Raw genomic sequence first — 15,157 nt, 5'->3', positions numbered from 1 at the left:
GAGGTTTGTTTCTTCATTCAATGCCTCACGCTGCTGGCTTCTGTTTAGGCCCTATGATGGATCCTTAGGGCGTGGTGGTCTCCAGTGTGGCTTGCTGGCAGACTGAGGGAGGGGAATATAGTTCCTGTCAGGCTCTGTGCTGACCTCACCCCCTAGTGACTTCAAGCTTTCTCAATGAAGCAGCATATCCCACCCTCGTTGCCACTGTTATAGCTTCGGTTCTTTAGACATTGAATGAGGCAGAGTGTTGAAACAGCAAACAAGTTTATTAACTCAGAACAGAAGCAGCCCTAAAGGCTTGCTGCACAGCTATTTATATAGTTAGCCTCTAGGTGGCAACCAATAGGTTTAAAGTAACAGTTTCCCGCCCCAAACTTCATTATCAGCTTGGAGACAACCAGTCTGGCTTTCAGTAATAGCAACTGTTAAACAATACAGCAATGTAGGTTAGACATTAAGCAAGTGATTTAAAACAGTTGTGGCCAATACATTACACCTTACATTTATGTTTAAACCTTAATTTCCATGGCAAAATCTCAGGTCCTTCATGGTTGGAGACGAGGACCAGAAAAATCCCACTGAGCCCAGGCTATGTGCACTATTAGCCATTGTATAAACAAGTGCTAGATTTAGATTCAGAAATTTTTAACTGTGTGGGATTTAGCGCCAGAAGGTTTCACGAGATTTGCAAAAAGTTGGCAACATGAATGTTTTGTTTGTTTATTCGGTATATAATGATTTGAATGTCCCATACTTAACTTTACTGTGTGACTGGGCTAAATCACTGAAAGAGATTTGGCCACAATGTCAGGTTCCATGTCCTTGTGGGGACTTAAAATGGTAAGTAAAGAGAACTATACATACAAGCCCTGCTTCTGTGACTCCCATCTGTTTTTTCTCTACAGCCTCTTTGTGAAACCAGGAAGAAAGCTGCACTCACTTTTCCTTGAATGCAAGAACAGCTCTCTGTAAGCCATGATATTACTAAAGCATTAATTCAGATTCAAGTGAACACAAATAGTTTTATGGCTGGGGAGAGTTCAAATGCAAAGCAAGCAGGACATAGCAAGGGCCAGTGTGTCGGACAGTATTTCTTTGGTGCATTCAAGTGAGAGATGAACTGGTACCTTGGCACAAAAAGCAGCAAAGTAGCACCAATAAGAGAAGAATTCAGTTCGTTAAGAAAAACACAGATGGCACAGAGAAGTAGGTTGAATGTGCTAGGGAATAAATGTCCTAAATCTGGCAACATAAAACATTTTCAAGCAGCTGTGAATTTAAGACATAATAACATGCGGCTTGTGTGCTCAGGAAAACAGAATTTTTTTTAGTCAGGGGTTGAGAGGCTGAGCTATTCAGAAAATACTTGGTTTATCCAGCCAAGTTACATAAATAAATATTCAGAGACGGTCAAGGTTGAGGCAGACCTCAGAAAGTCCATTAGGCTATGATAAAACAGGGAAGTTAAACAACAGGAACAGCATACAGGGTATCTAAAATTACACAAACGCTCCTTTTGGTGACGAGAGGCATCTTCCTATTGATACAATTTTCAACAAGAAGCATACTGTGTTCCTCCATTTATGACTTCCAGTATTTCTAAGCAAGGTTGTTAAGTGAAATCTGGCTTCCCCCACTGAGTTTGCATTTTGGAAGCTGGCTGGAAAAGTCATACTTGGTGATCATATGACTCCAAGATGCTGCAACCCTCATAAATACATGCTAGTTGCCAAGTGCCCAGACTTTGATCATGTGACCAATAGCATACTGCAATGTTCATAAGTAGAAGAAGTGGTTGTAAATCACTTTTTTTCAGTGCTGTTCTAACTTGGACCAGTTGCTAAACGAATGATTGTAAATGGAGGACTACTTGTACAATGCTTGCATCTGCTTCTACCATTTTTACTTTCCGGCATTTTCTTTCTTTTGGATGGGGCTAAGAATGGGGTGCTCATCCAGTGCATCAATAATAAATGTAAATGTAAATAAATATTAATAAATGTATTTTCCATCTTGCTGCATGGGTAACATCCTCTTGTGCTGGAAGTTTTTAAATATGCAGATGGTCCTTGAATTTAGCTTTCTGCTGCTATTGCTGCTGCTTCTTTGAAAGAGCAATATATCAGGATGGGGATGATGCGAAAGAGGCCAAGAGCCATCTTGGACAATTCTTGGAGTTGTATAGCAGACGATTTGTCCATGAAAGGTCCCAGGACAAATAAGAGGATGTTAAGATATTTAAATTTAATAGCTGGAACAGTGGAGATGTACAATGAGTCAAAACACAGAGTTATAGCTGATTGGTTGGAGCGAGTTGGCTCCTGCATGAGGCAATCTATGCTGTGATTGGTTGCTGTGGGTAAAAAAGTGCTCTGTGATTTACCTCATGATGCTCCTGTTTGCCTTGTTAGCTGTAAATATATTCATTTATATAAAACAACCTTGTTCGTGCCCACATCTCTGACTTCATTTGGACACCTGCTGCACAATTCCCTGACAGAGCATTTGTGGTTTTTAAGTAGACAAACCAAGGAGTGATGAAATTCAGAAAAGGATGGAACAAAGACGTGAAAAGTTTGATTGTGAGAAAGAAGAATTCCAAAGAGAGTCTGAGCTACTTGAAAGAATTAACCCAAGTTGGTTAAGCTTGGAGCTCTGCTTCCTGAGGGAGAATTGAAGATAAAGAAGAACAGAGGGTATGATGAGTCATGCCTTGGTGCTCCAACTTGCTGATTTGTTTTGTGATGCAGATGTTTCAGGCCTGGGCTGAGTCTCCTGCCAAAGTGCCAGATTTGCTAATTTAATAATGTTCTTGTGGGTTGCCTGATTGTGTGGTGATTACTTTGTGAGAAAGATCTGTTTTTTAAAGGCATCCTTCAAAAACAATGCTGAAAGACTTTGATATATAAGGATAGAACAATTCTGTTATTGTTTAAAAGAAACAGACACTCACTTTCAGTGGCCAAAGAAAACAGGAGAGGGAGAAATCACTCATTTTAGGCTTTTAAGCACTGGGTGAAGATTTGGGTCAAGTTTCAGGATGGTTTCTTGACCCTCTAATTACTATTATTAATGTTCTTAACAAGACTCTTTAGAAAATCCTCTTGGTAAAAAGAGCCAGAGTGAGCTAATGAGTAGGAGAGGGAGGAGAAGGTCCTTGCTGGCATTATAAATACTCCAGCTTGCTAATTGGGGGGCTAAGATGAGATTTCTCTCTTTGGAAGAAAGAGAGAGAGAGAGAGAGAGAGGAGGGGGAGGGAGAGAGAGAGAGAGAGAGAGAGAGACTAGGAAAATGAATAAGAACAATATTGGTTTTTAGGGCTGACTTGTTACTTTTAAATATGCCCACTGCTACTTTGATATGGCACTGGACATATTTTAAAGTAACAGTAGGTAACTCGATCCTCCCTTTGGGCTCCTGCACGATTTAGGTTTTTCCAAGAGCTTTTCCAAGGCTCTCAACTTTCATGAAGAATAATAATCTTTGATTGAATCGGGCAACAGGCATCTCTCATTTTCCAACCCAAAGAAAAATCTGAGAGACAGGAGACCTTGCATCCATTGTTGCATTACTGTCCCATAACTTGAGCTGCCTCCACACTGATTTTACTCTGAAGGTGAGCAGTCTTTGAGGAGAGCTTTGAGAGGTAAAGGAGATAGTGAAAAACAAATGTGACATTCAAGATGGAACAACACATTGTCTATCTAATAAATTCAGTCAGATCTTGTAGGAAAAAAACCCATTAGGGGAGATAGTTTATTTTGGTGTAGTTTGGAGTAGTAGTGGTTGATGTAGTGGTTAAGGCATCAGGCTAGAAACCAGGAGACTATGAGTTCTAGTCCATCTTAGGCAAAACGTCAGCTAGGTGTTCTTGGGTCAGTCACTTTCTCTCAGTCCTACAAATGAGGCAATAGCAAACTACTTCTGAAAAACCTTGTCAAAACAACCACAGCGCCTTGTCCAGGCAGTCTCCAAGAATCAGAGATGAATAGAACATAGAACATAGAATAAAAGAGTTGGAAGGGACCTTGGAGGTCATCTAGTCCAACTCCTTGCACAAGAAGGAGATCTATACCATTTCAGACAAGTGGCTGTCCAGTCTCTTTTTGAAAACCTTCAGTGATGAAGCACTGACAACTTCTGAAGGTAAGGTTTTCCACTGGTTAATTGTTCTCACTGTTAGGAAGTTTCTTCTTAATTTCAGGTTGCTTCTCTCTTTGATTAGTTTCCATCCATTGGTTCTTGTCTTGCCTTCTAGTGTTTTGGTAAATAGTTTGCCCCCCTCATCTTTGTGAAAGCACCTCAAATACTGGAACACTACTATCATATCATCCCTAGTCCCTAGTAATGAACAGAAGGGAAAAATACTTTGGGACAGAAAAATATTGAGCATTAAAGAAATTCTTCCCTTCATTTTTTCCCTAAAATTTATAATTCTCTCTTTGTCTACAGCCCAGATTATTGTCTTTTTCTTTTTTTGTCACAGCTGTTCTTTATTGGTAAAGCTTTGGAGGTCACAGACATAAGATTAGCTTTTCCCAGGTTTTGCCAAGTCTTATATTAAAATCATAGTTGTCATAGTCTTCATCCACCACTGGTGTCAGCAACTATTTGTTTTTCAATTTCCAAAATGGACAATTATCTTTAGAATGAGAGTCTTAACAATTCAAACAATTTCAGATTTATCCAGATTTAAGTTTTAAATTTCAGGTTTTATATTTATTTCACTTCCATATATTTTGATTTTCCAAAAAAGATTAATTTGCCCCTTTCGTTAGTATAAGGGTGGGGCGGAAATCCCCCTCCTTCCCTTTTGAAGGTATTTTGCTCCTTGGGGATCTTTTCCAGGAAATTAAATATAGAATAGAAAAGAGAAAATCGAATTCCTCAGCCAGTTTCAAGCACACTGTTCACAGTTGTGCTGGTTAATACTTTTGGACTTCAGTTGCTAGTAGCTTGGGCTGGTCGATGCAATACGGCCAGCCTTTCTCCTGTCGGGTTAGAAGGCTTTCCCCAAGTCGAATGGAATGGCCGCTGCCATTCCAGAATTGATGAAGCACCCTTCTTTCTTTGCTGCCTCTCCAGGGTGACTTAGACCCATTGAGGGTCCCCCGGCATGGCAAAATTAGCCGTGGGGGTGCGGAGAATCCACAAGCCCACGACCGGTCGATACTGTGCAAAACCGGAAGCCAGAAATTTCCTTTTATAAGAAGACTTGTTTTTGTCATCCAGAGATAGACAGGTACTTCTAATATACTGAAAGAACCAAAAGGTGCTATGCATGTGCCCTAGGTCTAACCTTAAGAAAAAACTGCATTTAAAATAAAAAAGTCTTCCATGCCTGAGCTTTGCAATTAGCCACTCGGAATGAACTTTGATGGCTTTTGAACAGGTCATCACAATGTGGTTTTTGAAAGAGATTTTAAGCAAAAGCAGATTGTTGATTTTACCCCCTATTCCATGACATCCCAATGAGATGCTGCCTAACCAGAAAGCCAGACACAAAAATGAGGTGTATCTGTGGAACATATGGTACTAGTTTCCTTCTCAATGATAAACACATGGATTTCCTTCATATCTTTGTCACTGTTTTAGCAACCCCAAAATAACTTGGACACTTCAAGTTGTACTCTGAAGTAATCAAGTGTATGTTCCAATAATGCAGCCTTGAACCTGGCAGCAGAAAAATTGAGTTTTGAGGAACCGTTCATAGAAATAATCTTCCCAAAGAACCTCGCATTTTAAGCAAGTGTGACAGATGTGTATGAAAATGCTGTTCAGCTTCTCACTAATAAGTGGATCTTTCAACTGGCTCAGTGAAGAAATGAAGTCAAATCACCAACAGTTCTAGAAACCACCACTAGCCTGTTTTGTTTTTCCCTGCCATAGTCTTTGGCAATAATGCCCCTTTTTTGTCAAAGGGGATGAGATCTATTGAATTAAGCACTTACCATGCCTTCCTTGATATATGCTGGGACTGAGTATCAAAATCATGAAATTTAAAGCAGTGTGGAAATGAATGATGGGAGTGCAAAGATTGTTTCATATGATACCAGCAGTAGCTGATTTACAAGTATGACTGTATCTGGAGGGACATCTGGCACTATGGTACATATCCTGGTCACTTTTAGGTTAGGCTGCTCTTTGCTCTCCTTCAAGAGTCTTTGGAAACTGCAACTGGTACAGAAAATGCCCACTGTAATGATTTTTAAACCATCATTGGAATTTCTTAATCTCAGCAACTACAAAATGTGTGGACTTCAACTCCCAGAATTTCCCAGACAGCATGCAGGGAAATTCTGGGAATTGAAGTCCACACATTTTACAGCTGCTGAGGTTGAGAAGCACTGAGCAACATGTCCACCTTTGAAATGGATTGAAATCAATATATTAATATTTATTAATAAAACCAGGTTTATATTCTGGGCACCGATGCTTAAAAGTGCTTAACCTTTCATTTGTAGCCTCCCATTTTTTAAGATTTCAGCACACAGATTTCTCTGATCATCCGATCTGATCTGATCTGAATTCTCTGATCTTCAGCCCATGCCCTCTATAGCAGGGCTTTTCAACCTTTTCACCCATTGTACCACTTTTAGGATATGGCAACATCCGAGTACCACCAGTCGCCTAGCAAGGTGTCAAAAACTTGATGACCCCCCCCAAAACAAAAAAGTGATAAAGTACAGGTAGTCCTTGACTTACAACAATTCGCTTAGTGACTGTTCGAAGTTACAATGGCACTGAAAAAAGTGCTCCCAAGCCACAGCCGAGCAAGACACCTGCCTGCCCGCCCAGCGGCGCTCTTCCTCCTGTCCAAGGTTTTCATTGTTGTGAGCATTTCTGTTGATTGGCAGTGGGGGTGGGGTGGGGTGTTCGGTTTTTATTCCCCCCCATCTGCAGGTTTTGGTCACTTCACATTACCCTGGGACACTGTGACCGTCATAAATATGAATTGGTTGCCAAGCATCTGAATGTAAATCACAAGACTCTGGAGATGCTGCAATATTCCAGCTGATTGTTGCTTCTTCTGGGCTCAGCAGAAGCACCAGGATCAGCGCCGAGCTCCAGCTGGATCCTGGTGCTGATCCTGGTGCTTCCACTGAGCCCTGACAGCCCCAAAAAAGCGCTGATCCTGGCGCTTCCACTGAGCCCTGACAGCCCTACAGCTCCAGCCGTCTCTTGCTCAGGCTTGTGCAGTGCTGCCACTGGTTCAGTTCATTCCTCTCCCCCGCTACCACTTTTCTAGGATGGTCGCGTACCACCTGCCAGGTGCCAATGTACCACAGGTGGTACCCGTACCACTGGTTGAAAAGCCCTGCTCTATAGAATAGTACACAGCTTTATTATTTAGTGTGGTACTCTAGGGAAAGAAGCACATATCCAAACTCCTCTTGCCATTTTTAGCAAATCCAGCTTTCTTAGGCCTGCTCACTAATGTAGTATATACCATTTTATTTCTGCAGGTGCTTCTTATCTCAGCAAATGGATAAAGGTTGATAGGTGGCTAAAACTGTGCCACTGCTCCCTCAAGCCCTCTTCATTGCCACCTGTTAACTTTACTTGAGTGCTACAACAGGTTAGTGCTGCATAAAGAGACAACAGGATGATGCTGGTTCTCTCTGAAGATCACTGAAGAGGCATAAAAGCTTTCATAGTAAATGCGTCAATAAAATTAGATAAAGGTGTATTTGCCCTTAGGTTTTGAAATGTTTCTTTGAATTACTTTTCAATAGGAACTTTTTGGTACATTTTAAAGATTATTTAGGCAGGCTTTAAATAGTTAATGTGATTAATTTTAAAGCTAAATTAATATTATAGTCTGCTTTTTGGGTTCTGAACACTTGCCACTTAGAGGTATGTTCTCTATGAGCTAAGTTATTTTATAATTATTATCAAATTTCACATCAGCTATAGTCCAATTTATACTGATGATCCAGTGTGGAAGAACAGAAGCCATGTCTCTTTTGCTGAAGATGAAAAGAAAAACAGGAATTTGTAGAAATTAAAATACATACATACACTTTTATTGGCAGCAATGAAGCTTTTTAAAAATGTGAGGCTGAGACATCATAAAAGAAATGAAGGTTCATAGTCCACTATTGATAGATTGTGCAGTTTCTCTTAAAGCATTCTTTTACTGCCAACTTGGGTGAGGTCGCCATCATTTTCTTCAACAAGACACTTTTCATCCTAGAAACAGCCTATTCACTGAAATGAAACACTAATGTAATTTGGCTCAGCAAAGTATGTTGTATCACTCAAGTACTTGGCTCAATAGTAATAACTGCAAGAGGGATGTTGGAGTCATAGTGGGCAATCTCTTAAATAGGAGTTAGCAGTGTGCTGCAGCTGCCAAAAGGCTGCATTACCAGAGGGATAGAATCAAGATCATGTGAAGTGCTAATGCTACTTTATAATGCCTTGGTAAGATCACATTTGGAATTTTGCATCCAGTTTTGGTCTCCATGATATAAAAAAGATATTGATACTCTAGAAAGCATGCAGAGGAGAGCAACAAAGATTAGGGGGCTGGAAGCTAAAACATACAAAGAATAGTTGTAGGAATTGGATATGTCTAGTTTAATAAAAAGAAGGACTAGGGGTGACATGTTAGCAGTGTTCAAATATCTAAGGAGCTGCCAAAAAGATGAGGAGGTCAACCTATTTCTCCAAAGCACCTGAAGGCAGAACAAGAAGCAATGGATGGAAACTAATCAAGGAGAGAACCAATCTAGAACTACGGAGAAATTTCCTTATAGTTATGATAATTAATCAGTGGAACAATTTGCCTCCAGAAGTTGTGAATGCTCCAACACTGGAGCTTTTTAAGAAGAGACTGGACAGCCATTTGTCTGAAATGGTATAGGGTTTCCTGCTTCAGCAGGGGTTGGACTAAAAGACCTCTAAGGTCCCTTCCAACTCTGTTATTCTATTATTCTGTTAATTTATGTGATGGATCTGAAAAAAGATTAGTTTTTGGTTATGAAAAGTCTAAGTTTAATTAATTATTACTAATTCAGTAAAAAGCAAATAAGAAAGGCAGAAAGTAAGGGCCCATCTTGATAAACTCTGTTTTTGTTTGTTTGTATCTTCAAAGCAATATTCTACCTGTTGTTGTTGTTGTTAATTGCAAAGTCATGTCCAACCCATCACGACCCCATGGACAACGTTCCTCCAGGTCTTCCTGTCCTCTACCATTTTCTGGAGTCCATTTAAGTTCACACCTACTGCTTCAGTGACTCCATCCAGCCATCTCATTCTCTGTCGTCCCCTTCTTCTATTGCCCTCAATCTTTCCCAGCATTAGGCCCTTCTCCAGTGAGTCCTTCTTCTCATTAGGTGGCCAAAGTATTTGAGTTTCAACTTCAGGATCTGGCCTTCTAAAGAGCAGTCAGGGTTGATCTCTTCTAGGACTGACCGGTTTGAACACCTTGCAGTCCAAGGGACTCGCAGGAGTCTTCTCCAGCACCAAAGTTCAAAGGCCTCAATTCTTTGGCGCTCAGCCTTTCTTATGGTCCAACTTTCACAGCCATACATTGCAACTGGGAAAACCATGGCCTGGACTATACGCACTTTTGTTGGCAGGGTGATGTCTCTGCTTTTTAGTATGCTGTCTAGATTTGCCATAGCTTTCCTCCCAGGAGCAAGCGTCTTTTAATTTCTTGGCTGCAGTCCCCATCTGAGGTGATCTTGGAGCCCCGAAAAATAAAATCTGTCACTACCTCCATTTCTTCCCCATCTATTTGCCAGGAATTGAGAGGGCCGGATGCCATGATTTTGTTTTTCTTAATGTTGAGTTTCAAGCCAACTTTTGCACTCTCCTTCTTCATCCGCATCAAGAGGCTCTTTAGTTCCTCTTCACTTTCTGCCATTAGAGTGTATCATCTGCATATCTTAGGTTGTTGATATTTCTCCCGGCAATCTTAATTCCAACTTTTGATTCATCTAGCCCTGCCTTTCTCATGATGTGCTCTGCATATAAGTTAAATAGGCAGGGTGACAGTATACAGCCTTTCCGGACTCCTTTTCCAATTTTGAACCAATCAGTGGTTCCGTGTTCGGTTCTCACTGTTGCTTCTTGACCCGCATATAGGTTTCTCAAGAGACAAATGAGATGGTCTGGTACTCCCATCTCTTTAAGAACTTGCCACAATTTGTTGTTATCCACACAATCAAAGGCTTTAGCATAGTCAATGAAGCAGAAGTAGATGTTTTTCTGGAACTCCCTAGCTTTCTCCATGATCCAGTGTATGTTGGCAATTTGATCTCTAGTTCCTCTGCCTCTTCGAAATCCTGCCTGTACTTCTGGTAGTTCTCGATCCACATACTGCTGGAGTCTAGCTTGTAGGATTTTAAGCATAACTTTACTAGCATGTGAAATGAGTGCAATGGTGCGATAGTTTGAACGTTCTTTGGCATTGCCTTTCTTTGGAATTGGAATGTAAACTGACCTTTTCCAATCCTGTGGCCACTGTTGAGTTTTCCAAATTTGCTGGCAAATTGAGTGTAGCACTTTTACTGCATCGTCTTTTAAGATTTTGAATAGCTCAGCTGGAATACTGTCACCTCCACTAGCTTTGTTGTTGCTCAGATTTTCTAAGGCCCATTTCACTTCACCTTCTAGGATGTCTGGTTCGAGGTCAATGACCATCTCATTGTGGTTATCTGGGATGTTAAGCTCATTCTTGTATAGTTCTTCTGTGTATTTTTGCCATCTCTTCTTAATCTCTTCTGCCTCTGTTAGGTCTCTGCCATTTTGGTCCTTTATCATGCCCATCTTTGCATGAAACGTTCCCTTCATACCTCCAATTTTCTTGAAGAGATCTCTGGTCCTCCCTATTCTGTTGTTTTCTTCTATTTCTTTGCACTGTTCATTTAAGAAGGCATTCTTATCTCTTCTAGCTATTCTCTGGAATTCTGCATTCAATTGGGTGTATCTTTCTCTTTCTCCTTTGCCTTTCGCTTCCCTTCTTTCCTCAACTATTTGCAAAGCTTCCTGAGACAGCCATTTTGCTTTCTTGCATTTCTTTTTCTTTGGGATGGTTTTAGTTGCTACCTCTTGTACAATGTTGCGAACTTCCATCCATAGTTCTTCAGGCACTCTGTCTATCAGATCTAATTCCTTAAATACCTGTAAATACCTGTAGGGCTGTTCAAATTATCAAGCAAAATTTGGGTGCAGTTAAAATATAATTATGCCTCATTCTAAAGGAGCAGAAGACAACAAACCTCTTTGCCAGTGCTGAATCCAGAAATTTCTGTACATAGGAGAAGGGGCCTCTTCTTACTCTTCACCTCAACTTGTGAAATGTCTTAGTCAGACTTACAGTCTGATGTTAAAAAAACCTGCCAATTTAGCATTAATGAAAACCAATTCTGAACAAAAGGGCACAAAAGAGAATATAATCAAATCCATATCATTTTGAAATAACGAAAATATTGAAGTCTCACCTAAAGGCTAGTTGAATGAAATCCAGACTATTGACTTCAAAGGGTCAATTTGATAGAAATTATTAGTAGTAAACTACGCCTGATTCTTGTTGAAGTAAAAAGCTAGATAAACTCTGCCAAGGATGCTTTTTAGGTCTAAAAAAGGGAAGAAGATGAACTTGAACAGCATTTTTGGCTAGGCTGCATGATGTGTGAAGGATTGGATCCAAAATTATATAAAAATGCTCTCTTTCCTGTACTCTTTCATGGAGCAGTCAAAAGTCTCTTAGTGAGCAGAACAAATATAATTGCTTGAAGGCATGGAAGCCTATTGCTGTTTTGGTCTTGGCTGTGAAAGTAAAATAAAGTGACATCTCTCTAGAAACAAAGGCTTGGAAAGTTGGCCTCTTAAATAATTCCATATGGTGTTATTGTGAAGTGAAGCAGTGAAGACCAGATAGATATGATACATTTATTATGTATTCTTCAGCTGTGTTGCAATCATGAGAATGGAAAGATAGGAAGGACAGATATACATGCCAGAGTTAATACTGATTGATCCATTGGCCTTTTGCTTTGTATTTTATTAATTTTCCATCATTACAATTCATTTGTGTTTAATGAACATGTTGTCTGGGTTAATCTTTTGCTTAGTCATAAAATTAAGTTCTTGCTCTCTATCTTGTTTTTCCAATCATTGATAAAATAGGTCCCATGTTGGAGACAACGTCCAAGCTATTGAAAATGATAGAAGAATTTGGAGAAACAGCAGGATTGAAAATAAACAGAGGAAAAAAATCAAAGGTCTTTTCTTTTCTTTACTAGGTAACTGCTGCTATGTCTCCTGATGATAAATATAATTAATAGTCTATACTGATTTTCTATTCTGTTTGAATCCTGTAAGATAAACCTTTGCAATAAAGTAAGATGAACCACTCATCTGCACACTAGGATAAAGTCAATAAAGTACATGTCTTGCAACACTATATAACATATTTGTGTAGAGTTCAGAGTTCTAAATCAGCTTCTGATCTCTTTATATTTGTATATATTACTAGACAGCCCTGACATTTTTTATTGAGGTGCATAAGTAATAAAACTGTCAGTGGGCAGAAGGGAAAGCCTACCAAAGTTGAATTCATTGCCAAGATCCAGCCTAGCCTTATTTATTAATTTATTAACTATTTCTATACTACTCATTATAGAAAATCCCCAAGTACCTTATAATTCCTCTAGTGATAAAACACCCATGAGTCCCGGAGACAGGCAGTTCTCCTGCTTAATAGCTGTCTGGAAATTTCTCCTTATTTTGAGTTGGTCATCTCTCTGTAAAGCTACTACCCATTGACACCAGTCCTATTCTTCGGTGCCATATAGAATAAATCCATATCCTTTTCACTGTGATAACTACCAAGTCTCTCTTTAGACTGCTTTTCTTTAACTTAAATATACCCAGTTCCTTTGTCTGTTCCTCATAGGATTAACCTCCAATTTTTTTTAAACATCTTTGTTGATTTTATCTGTAATCTGTCCTGTATCTCAGCATCCTTTTTACTAGACACAGTATTCCAGGTATAGACTCACTCAGATGGCATGGAATGGGATTATCATTTCCTGGGATACCAACACTATAATTTGCAAAATTTCATTGGGTATTTTGGCAACTGCAGCACATTGTTGGCTCATGCTTAATTTATGATCTATCAGGACCTCTAGCCCCTCCTCACAAGTACAAATACTACTGCTTAGCCAGGTATCACCAATTTCACCTCTCACCTGTGCATCTAGTTTTTCCTAGTTAAATGCAGATTCTTACATTTGTCACCACTGAGCTGCATTTTTTATCAAATAGCCACTCACAAGGTACATGACTCAGGGCGGTGTATTATCAGCAATACAAAATGACAGAGTAAATAAATGATTTTTAAAATGCTGGGAAAAAAATATCTCATTGGTTCATACCACTCCCCCAATCAAGTAACTAGTGGAAGAACCATGTTTTAAATCCCTTTTAAAAGGCAGGCAGGGCCAGAGCCATACAGGGTTCCAAAGAATGGGGATAGTAACTGAGAAGGCATGTTTCCTGGGGCTTGTCAGTACCTAAGGAACAGCAACTGCTAAAGTAACACAGTCACGAATCATGGATGGCTTTATTCATGAGAATCAGCATCTTGAATTGCATTCAACATACCAGCGCACCTTACAAAATGGGACATGAGCACACTGAGGTTTCCCCATAACTACCTATGCCACTGCATTTTGGAGTAGCTTCAGCTTTAGAGTGATCATCAAAAGCCAAGGAATGAGTATCCTTGACCAGGCTCTCCTGATCTAATAGTGAATGCAATTGACACACAAGTTGGAGGCCCTTTGAACCATGGGTGCCACCTGCAGTTCAGATAGGAGCTGTGAGCTAAGGAGAAGCCCAGAAAGAGAAAAAAACATTGCAACACTATGCCTTCCACTTACAATCCAAAGTATAACATGATCGATCAATGAGAGCCAAGATGGATGCACCACCTTCATGCTCTTCCCACCACATGTCGTCAACAAGTATGATCAGTGCTGTCTTTTTACTTTGCCATGTCTGAAATCTGTCTGGAGGGGATTTGGTTAATCTTAATACATAGCCCTGACAATCTTCTCAGCAATTTTCCCTAAAGAAGAAGGGTTGGAGGCCGGCCTGAAATTATCCAGCACATTTGGATCCAGCAATAGCTTCTTAGCAAGGCAATAATTCCTGCTCAAGCATAGACAGGATCACTTTGTGTCTCAAAGATGAGTTTACCAATGCTTGAATCTAACCCCATGCCATTTTCTAGAAGACCTTCAGAAAGTAGGAAGATTATTGATTTAAATGCAAATGGACAGACTCACCACTGTCTACTACCTTAGGACCAACAGGATCAAAGTCTTCCCAGAGAACCATGTCTGTTTGTACCTCAACCAGTTCCATAAGACCTGCATAGCTAGCATCTAAACCCAAGTGGATCTCAGCATTTTTATCCCAACATATAGTATGTTATGAAAAATCCTCACCATAGCCCTGCTGGTGATGTTCCAGTCCAGTTCTACCCAGAAAAGGATAGGTTACCTTAAATATAGCTGCCAGACAGCAATCTGCAGACACAATAAGAAGAGGAAAATAATTCAGATTTGCCACTCTTAGTGACATAGTGTAAACCTTAATAAATATTCTTACTCAAGCCTGAGCAGATTTCCTTCATTTTCTTTCAGTGACGATCTAGGCCACCATTTTATGAAAATATTGAGACATAATAGGCTCAGGACTAAATCCTAAGGTACCCCACTACATAACTTATTCCATATATCCATTGATCCATTAAAGTCTATGTGCTGGGTATTATTGTTCACTAACAATAAATTTATCCATTCCACATTGTTCCATATCAATGAGACTATGGTCAACTTTATTAAACACCTTACTGTATTGGAATTTAAGTCTACTACCTCAATTGCATTCCTTTCGTCTGCTAATCTGATAATTTTGTCAAAAAATGTACACAGTGAGGGAGATTACCTTGATAGAAATAGAGCAGATCTGTTATCAAAACTACAAAGGAAAAATATGTTTTAAGTTCAAAGCAAGAAGAAGATTTGTGTGAGGGACTCAGGCAAACAGCTCCCTAATTCACATAAATTGAGGGGAGGAGTGAAACAATGTTAGCACTTCTTCAATCTTCTTGTACTTCCCTTGTACTTC

General features: G+C 39.8%; 1 long non-coding RNA gene across 1 annotated transcript; it reads left to right on the top strand.

The window, feature by feature from the left end:
• Positions 1-5,141: 5,141 nt before the first annotated feature.
• LOC120308180 lies at positions 5,142-12,360 on the top strand. The gene is made up of 3 exons (XR_005556773.1): positions 5,142-5,243; positions 7,468-7,580; positions 12,143-12,360. It is a non-coding gene; the product is annotated as an uncharacterized LOC120308180 (long non-coding RNA).
• Positions 12,361-15,157: the final 2,797 nt, after the last annotated feature.

This window comes from Crotalus tigris, unplaced genomic scaffold (genome assembly GCF_016545835.1).
Source record: "Crotalus tigris isolate CLP2741 ecotype Arizona unplaced genomic scaffold, ASM1654583v1 scf7180000017881.257975618366:2651188, whole genome shotgun sequence".
Classification (NCBI taxonomy): domain Eukaryota; kingdom Metazoa; phylum Chordata; class Lepidosauria; order Squamata; family Viperidae; genus Crotalus; species Crotalus tigris.
This window is presented reverse-complemented; position numbering and strand designations above follow the sequence as displayed.